Genomic DNA, 8,532 nt, shown 5'->3' with positions numbered 1-8,532 from the left:
CCTCATTGTCAGTTAAAAGGGTCCTGACACTTGGACCTTGTCCAGTGTGCCTCTCTTCTAACTCTTCCTTGTGAACTTCAGCTACAGTTTCATCTATGACATCACACTGGAAGATAGAATGATCTTCTGGAGGGTTGTTTATGACTCCTTTCAGATTGAAGATTACTATTCGGCCATCTATTTCAAAAGAGTATGTTCCTGAAAAAGCATCCAATTTGAATTTTGATGTCTTCAGGAATGGTCTTCCAAGTAGGATTGATGATGGCTTATCTGAGTCATTATGGGGCATCTCCAAGATATAAAAATCAGTGGGAAATATAAACCCTTTAATGTTCACCAAAACATCTTCAGCAACTACAGCCACTGTAATAATGCTTTTATCTGCTAACACAAAACGAGCTGCCGACCTTTTTAAGGGAGGGAGCCTCAAAATATCATATATAGAAAAAGGCATTATACTAACACATGCTCCTAAATCACACATGCAATCATAAATTACTACACCACCAATAGTACAACTAACAATACAAGGACCTGGGTCACTACACTTTTCAGGTAGTCCTTCCATTAAAGCAGATATGGAACTACCTAAAGGAATAGTTTCTAATTCATTAATTTTGTCTTTATGTATACATAAATCTTTTAGAAACTTTGCATATTTAGGTACCTATTGAATAACATCAAAAAGAGGAACAATTACCTCAACCTTTTTGAATATCTCTACCATTTTAGGATCGGGTTCCAGCTGCTTCCTGGGCTTCCTTACAAGTTATGGAAATGGAATGGGAAAGGTGTTTTCTGCTGTGTCTGCACCTTTTGTTGCTTCCTCCTGTGGTTGGGCTTCTTTTTTTTCAGCTATGTCCTGTATGTCCTCTTCCTCTTCAACATCTTCTATTTCTACTACTTCTTCAGTTCAGGCATGTTCTGGTGGGCTTGGCTCCTCCTGATTCCTCTCCTGCAGTGTGGTTCCTGACCTTAGGGTGATGGCATTAATGCCTCCCTTTGGATTGGGTAATGGTTGAGAGGGAATTCCAGTGGAGCTCAAAGGTTGGTTACTGGGGTTATTCATTGATCCAATCTGTGAGGCGAGAGCTTGTACAGCAGAGGTCAGACCATTTAGAGTGGCACTAAGGTTGTTTTCCATGGCCTGTTGTCTCCTATTAATAGATTGTAGTAACTCGTCATTAGGAGATGAAGAAGGATAAGTAATTTGAGAGGTCTGTTGTTGGGTATTCTGTGGTCCTTGGGATTGCCTCAGGTGAGGTGCTCTATAAAGTTGGTTCTACTGCCTGTTGTTGTTATTATTCCACCTCTGATTTCCCTAATTGTCTCTGCCTCCTTTGTTATTGTTGTCCTTCCAATTCTGGTTAGAATTATCCTGCCATCCATGGTTATGATTTCCACCTTGATTGTATCCTTGGTTGTCTTCCTGTTGGAGCTCTGGGCATTCATCAGTATAATGGCTATAATCAGCACAAATTCTGCAAACTCTCTGTAGGACTAACTGTTGTCTTTGCTGTGGTAGAGGAGGTTGAGCTTGCTGAACTTGTTGTTGATTCAATTGCATCTGCTTCAGCAAGTTGGTCATTTCACAGATACTCTGAGCTAGAGCACGCAGCAGTCTCTCTGCTAGAGGATACTTCTGCGACGGCTTTTGAACGGCCTTGTTTCTGCCTGTGGTTCCTAGTAGATTAAGCTAAGTCACTGAAAAATTACCATGCCTCATCAGTGGTCTTGTACTTCTTCATAGACCCATTGCTAGCACTTTCCAATGTGGTCTTATCTTGGGGCCTCATGCCCTGTGTGATATAGCTGAGTAACACTATCTTGTCAATCATGTGGTGGGGCATGCTTCCAGAAGATTATTGAAGCGTTCCCAGTATTCAAAGAGAGTCTCGTTGTCATCTTGAACAATCGTGGAAATGTCTTTCCTCAGTTTATCAGTAACTTCAGATAGAAAGAATTTTTCCAAAAATTTTTTTCTGAGTGTATCCCAGTTGGATACATTTGCTAGGGGTTGAGTGTAGTACCACTCTCTTGCTTTTTCCTCAAAAGAAAACGGGAAAGCTTTCAACAAAATTGAAGTTTCATCTGCACCATCACGCCTGACAGTAGAACAGGCTTCTTGGAAATCTCTCAGGTGCTTGATAGGCTCTTGAGCAGGTAAGCCATGAAGCTTGGGCATCAAATTGAGCAGTGCGGTCTTTATTTCAAAATCTGTAGCCACCGCTGGGTGATGCGCTTGAAACGGTTGCATTGTAAAATCAGGGGCTCCTTCCTCCTGGATAGTAATTCTCCTAGGTTCTGCCATGTCGTCTGCACGTGAATCAACCGAATTAGTAGAACGGGGGCTGGTTTTTTCTTCAACTGACGTTTCAGATCCGCCCTCAGAGAGGACTAACCGACGTCGAGCTCGCCTTATTCGTGAAATAGTCCTTTCAATTTCAGGATCGAATATTGACAAGCTTGGATGAAGAAGTGAACGTGTCATTTGACAAAAGAAACATGTAGCTCATAGTAGCAAAATAAAATAAAATGCAAATAAATAAATTCTAATTAATAACTTTAGCACTCTATTGCAACTCCCCGGCAACGGCGCCAAAAATTGATGGTAGCAGAAATTGGCGAATTAAAAATTGTTAAAATATATACGTTGCAAGTATAGTTCTTAACTCGCAAGAAATCCACTGATCAATTTAGAAAGGTGTCACAGAAATTTAAAATTAAAATACTGGGAGTATGAATCCCAGGTCGTCTCCCAACGAGTTGGAGAAAAGTGTGCTATTTTATTAATCAGAGGTTTTCAAAAAGGTTTGAATTGAGTAAGCAGGAAATTAAATTGGAGAATTTGAATAATGTAAATAAAAGCCTTGATTGGGAGTTGATTAGTTGGAATCCCTATTATTGTTGGAATACTCTCAAGATTAATTGACAATTAAAAGTTGTCCTGTTTAGTTATCCTTTACTAAGTAAGGAAAAGTCAAACAAGTTGGAATGCTACGTTTGTTCACAAGTTGCAATCCACTTAATTAAAAGAGATTGGTGTTAGTGACTAGAAGGCAATCCAACCATAAACCTAATTACAATCTTTCTTTCAAGCTTTCCAACTCAAGGGTTCCCTTCAATCAACTCCCCATCAAGTTAGGGAACTACTCGCTCAATGTGAATGTAAAATTCATAGCATATGAAAAGGAATTAAAGAAAGACATTGTAAATAAAAATTAAAATAATTAATTAAAAATAAAGATAATCCTTATATTAAATAATCCAAAAAGATATTCCAATGGTAAAATTAAACAAAGCAAAGAACATGGAAGAGTAAGCCAAGTAAAGAAAACGAACTAGAATGACGAAGTCTTGATGAGGTAATAACTTTACTCAGTGTCCCAATACAAAGAGCAATCGAAAAGTAAATCCTAAGAACTATGAATGTCTAGAGAGAAAACCTAGGGGAGGAGTAAAAACTAGATCCCAAAACTAAAACTCTATAGAATGAATGTTGTCTTTGGTTTCTGCATGTTCTCTGGCTCTAGTCTGCTGTTCTGGGCCGAAAACTGGGTCAAAATAAGGTCCAAAATCGCCCCAGTGAATTCTACAGATTATGCAGATCGCGCATGTCACGCGATCGCGTCATCCATGCGGACGCATCATTCGCGTTTTTCCTTGCTACGCGTTCGCGTCGTCTACGCTTCCGCGTCGCTTGTGCTTTTCCAATCCGCGCGGTCGCATGAGTCATGCGGCCGCGTCGCTGCGATTTTTCCTCTTTCGCGTGGTCGCGTGAGCCATGCGGCCGCGTCACTTCTCGCTGGTTATCTCCTCGATTTCTTGTGTTCCTTCCATTTTGCTAGCTTCCTTTCTAATCTCCAACTCATTCATGCCCTATAAAGCCTGAAACGCTTAACACACAGATCACGACATCGAATAGAATAAAGGAGAATTAAAATGCATAATTCAGAGTCTCTAGGAAGCAGTATTCAATCATGTAATAATTTCAGGAAGGAAATATAAATGCATGCTAAATTAATGAATAAGTGGGTAAGGATCATGATAAAACCACACAATTAAACTCAATATAAACCATAAAATAGTGGTTTATCAACGACAGGGGTGGCGGCGCAGCTGTGCTGGTGGTGGGTCGTTGGTGGTGGGTTGGAGAAGAGGGATGAGAGAATGCAGAGGAGGAAGGAAGAAGATGAAGTGTTACGCGAGGGGATAGGGTTTCGCGTGGGTGGGGGTTAGTGATTTTGAATCCACGCGAATGCGTGGAGCACCCGATCGCGTGATTGGGGAAAAAAGGGAAATGACGCGAACGCGTTATTTACGCGATTGCGTGAGTCAGGTAAAATGTAAGTGATGCGTACGCATGAAGCACGCGAACGCGTTGCTGAGAATTGTGCTAAACGCACAGTTCTAGCATCGTTTTGGCGCAACTCTCTATTTCCATTAGGGTCCATAAAATCCATGCGACGCGTATGCGTCGCTCACGCTTTCGCGTGGGGTGTGTGTAGTGCAAGTGACGCGTTTGTGTTAGGGACGCGAACGCGTGGGCCAATTTCTGCTAAACGCACACCAGCCGCACGATTCCAGACCAACTTTCTGGGCGTTGGATCTTTACACCGATTTCTAATCGACGCCCACGCGTGGCCTGCGCGCTTGCGTGGGGTGATTTTTTTTAATATGCAGGATGAAAAATGTAGTGCTAATGTGGATGCAATGAATAATTCCAGGTTCAACGAAAATAGAATAAAATAAAACTTGAAAACAAAAAAAATGAAATAAAATTAAAAATGAAAAAGGGACGATCATAGCATGGTGGGTTGTCTCCCACCTAGCACTTTTAGTTAAAGTCCTTAAGTTGGACATTTGATGAGCTTCCTGCTATGGTGGCTTGTGCTTGAATTCATCCAAAAATCTCCACCACTGTTTGGAATGCCAACAGCCTTCGGGATCCCAAACAAGGCACGTAAAGCCCTTGAGCAAATTCAAACAGGTTTTAAGGCTCCCGGGGTGTTGAATGTTAGAATAGATTACAGGATCCCAAACCTTGCTTTTATATCCACCTTTGTCTCGGTCTACATTTTTCCAGCCGGGCAGTTTGGAAGTTGCATTCTCACCAAGATGACCAAACATCTTCCGAGACCCATTCAATCAAACTCGAAACCAATCCTTACACTTCAAAGTGAAGCGTGGAACCTCATTGAATCTTGCATACCAGCTCTGAGAACAAACCATTTCCCTTTTACTCTTAAAGCCGCAAAGAGCTCTATGCTGGCCATCTGTCTCAAGCAAACCAAATTCAAGTGGAAAAGTAAAGATAAAAGCTAAGGATTTTACCCACTTGAATTTCGTATTGGGTGGTAATGGCCTTGGAAAAGGTGTTTCCAGTGGTTTTGCAAGCTCTACTCCCTTGTATTCTTCTGTGAATTCCTCCACTTCTTTGCAAACTTCTTCAAGTTCAACCACATCTTGATCAAAGTCTTCGATATTTTCCTCATCACTCAAGTCATAATTTGGAGGTTGAGAGAAGTCTACCTCTGCATCACTTCATATTCACTTGGGAAAGATTCTTCAATCTCAGAGAATTTACTTGCGGATGCAAGTTCATTACTAGGAGAACTTGACTCTGAATTATCATTATCAAGGAAACTTGCTTCTTGAGTTGTTCCATCCAGTTCTTCATAAGATAACTGCCTTGGGAGTTGTGCACTATCCTCCTTAGCATCAATTGCAAATTCCTTGACGGGATTCTCCACAAGTCTGGATTCCCATGGAGGTTCAGCATCTCCTAAGTCTTCAACCAATTCTTCTTCTTTGATAATTTCGACTTCCTCCACTTGTTCCAGTATAAAGTCATGCTCCTTACTGTCCAGTAGGGTTTCTAGTATCTCCTTCATGCTGTGTTCTTCATTAGATTGTCCACATGAAGCCATGGGGGTTCATTGAGTGTCCGAACATCGGGAAGGTAATCGATTTATCGCTTGATTCAATTGGTGAAGGGTGGCATGAAATTTTTCCACTATTTCCTTGAGACGCTCCCTTGATTCTTGGGTTGATGGATATTGACACTGTGTATAGGGAAGTGGTGGTTCTTGGGAGTAATTGGGTTGGAATTGGGGTGGATAAGGGTTAGGGTGATATGGAGGTGAATGGTGGTAGTTGGCTTGTGAGTGTGGTGGTTCAAAGTTTTGTTGAGGAGGTGGTTCATTGGCATATGACGGGGCTTGTCGGTAATTACAAGGGGGTCTACCATATCTATCATCTTGGTATGCACCTCGGAATGGCTCTTGACCATAGTAAATTGGTGGGTGTTGGTTGTCACGAAAAGGTCCACCATAACTATTGTCTTGACATGCATTATGGAACGGTCGTGGTCCATGGTATCTTGGAGGGTGTTATTGCCTAAAGGGTTGATCAGATCCTCCTGGCTCCTTCCATCTTTGGTTGTTTTGACCATGATGCATGTTCCTGTTATAGCTTTCATTCCTTTCAACAGCATTAGGACCAAACTCAAAGCGACGGGGGTGAGAACTCAAAGTGACAAATAAAAATTAAAAACAAAAATAAAAGCAAATAAACAAGCAAAATAAAATATTTACAATAACCAATAATAAGGCACACAGTTGCAATTCCCCAGCAACGACGCCATTTTGACGAGAGGACTTTTGCTAGTAAAGAATTTTATAAGAATAATCACGTTGTAAGTATAGCTTCTAAACCAACAAAGAATCCTTTTGTACAAAAACTTGTTTGTCACTAAAGCAAACCCAATAAAATTTATAACCGAAGTATCGAAACCTCGGGTCGTTTCTCAAGGAACTTTAGGGCAGTATGATTTATTATTGGTTATGGAAAATTGAATATTTTTGGGTTTTTGAAATAGGGAACAAGTAATTTAAGTAGCAAGGAGAAATAAATTAATAATTAGAAAATCTCTTGGCAAGGTGTGAGAACTGGGAAACCTATCCTAGTTATCCATATCAGGTGTAATGAGAATTGGATTTTTGTTCCCACTTAGTTAATCCTTACTAAATAAAGGAAAGTCAAGTGGACTGATCAATTTGCTTCCTCAAGTTCTAGTCAACTCCTAAGGAAAGACTAGCTTTAGAGAGATGCAAATCAATCCGCAATCCTAATTTCCAATCAACGGTTGAGTTTGATAAGTCAAGCATTACGAATTACTTACCCAAAGCCAAAAGGAAAAATAAGTCTAAATTAAATTAAAAGCATCAAAAATAGAATAAAACAATCATTAATCTGAAATACCTTAAATAATATTAAATAGAATATTCAAATCTTGACATGAAAAGGTTCATAAGCTAAATTGGAACATTAACAAGTAAAAGCATTGAAATAAATAAAAATAGAAGAGAAACATTAATTAAAGGAACATTGAACCTGACATTGAAGTAGTAATCATAAAATAAAATAAAAGGAATCCTAATCCTAAAACATGAGAGAGAGGAGAGAGCCTCTCTCTTTAAAATCTACATCTAAGACCTAAAATTGTGTATATTGAATGCTGTAAAATGTCTCTCTTGATTCCTCCATTCTCTGGCTTATATTCTGTGTTTTTGGCTTGGATCTGGGCCAGAAAGGGGCCCAGAAATCGCTGAGGGCACTTTCTGTAGATTCTTTCACGTGGCGTCCGTCACGCGTGCTTTTGGGTCACGCGTTTGCGTCATCTGGAGTTTCTCCTTGTCACGCGTACGCGTCAGTCACGTCATTTGCGTTCTGCTCAAGGCATGCGTCTGCGTTAGTCACTCGTTTGCATCGATGCCATTTTGCGCTAGGCACACGTTCGCGTCATCCATGCGTTCGCGTCGCTGCCTTTTCTTCAAAACTCCATTTTTTGCTTTCCTTCCATTTTTATATGTTTCCTTTCTGTCCTTTAAGCCATTCCTGCCCTATGAGACCTGAAAATACTTAACATACAAATCACGGCATCAAATGGTAATGAAGGACAACTAAATTTGATATTTTTAAAGCATAGGAAACATGTTTTTCACATATATCATAAAATAAGGAAGGGAAAGTAAAACCATGCAATTCATATGAATAAATGGGTGAAGAATTGATAAAAACATTCAATTTGAGCACAAGATGAATCATAAAATAGGGGTTTATCACCACACATGCCGCCGTGGACTTCTTCTAGGACTTCCCTTGTAGCAGAAGTCGGGACGCATTTTAGGAGGGGTGTTCAGATCCCTCTCCTGTATACGACATCGTGCACTATCATGTAATATTGTGCTTCTCGTACGAGCCTTTTTGCCTCCTTTTTATCTGTGGGGAGAGCTTCGGACTTGAGGTAGTTGATTATGCGGGTCATCCACCCTTGGTCCTGGTCCGATATATTTAGGACCTTCTCTTCTTCTGAGGTTGATGGGTTTTGTAGTGTTTCTTGGATGAGGCTTCTATTATTTCCCTCTAGTTTAGTGCTGGCTAGTTTTGAATGTGCGTCAGCTCGGGCATTTTGTTCCCGAGGTATATCTCGGATCTCGTATCCCACAAACTTTTCGAGCTGTTCTCTGG

Source organism: Arachis ipaensis, chromosome B7 (genome assembly GCF_059453495.1).
Source record: "Arachis ipaensis isolate K30076 ecotype BB chromosome B7, ASM5945349v1, whole genome shotgun sequence".
In the NCBI taxonomy this organism is placed as follows: domain Eukaryota; kingdom Viridiplantae; phylum Streptophyta; class Magnoliopsida; order Fabales; family Fabaceae; genus Arachis; species Arachis ipaensis.
This window is presented reverse-complemented; position numbering follows the sequence as displayed.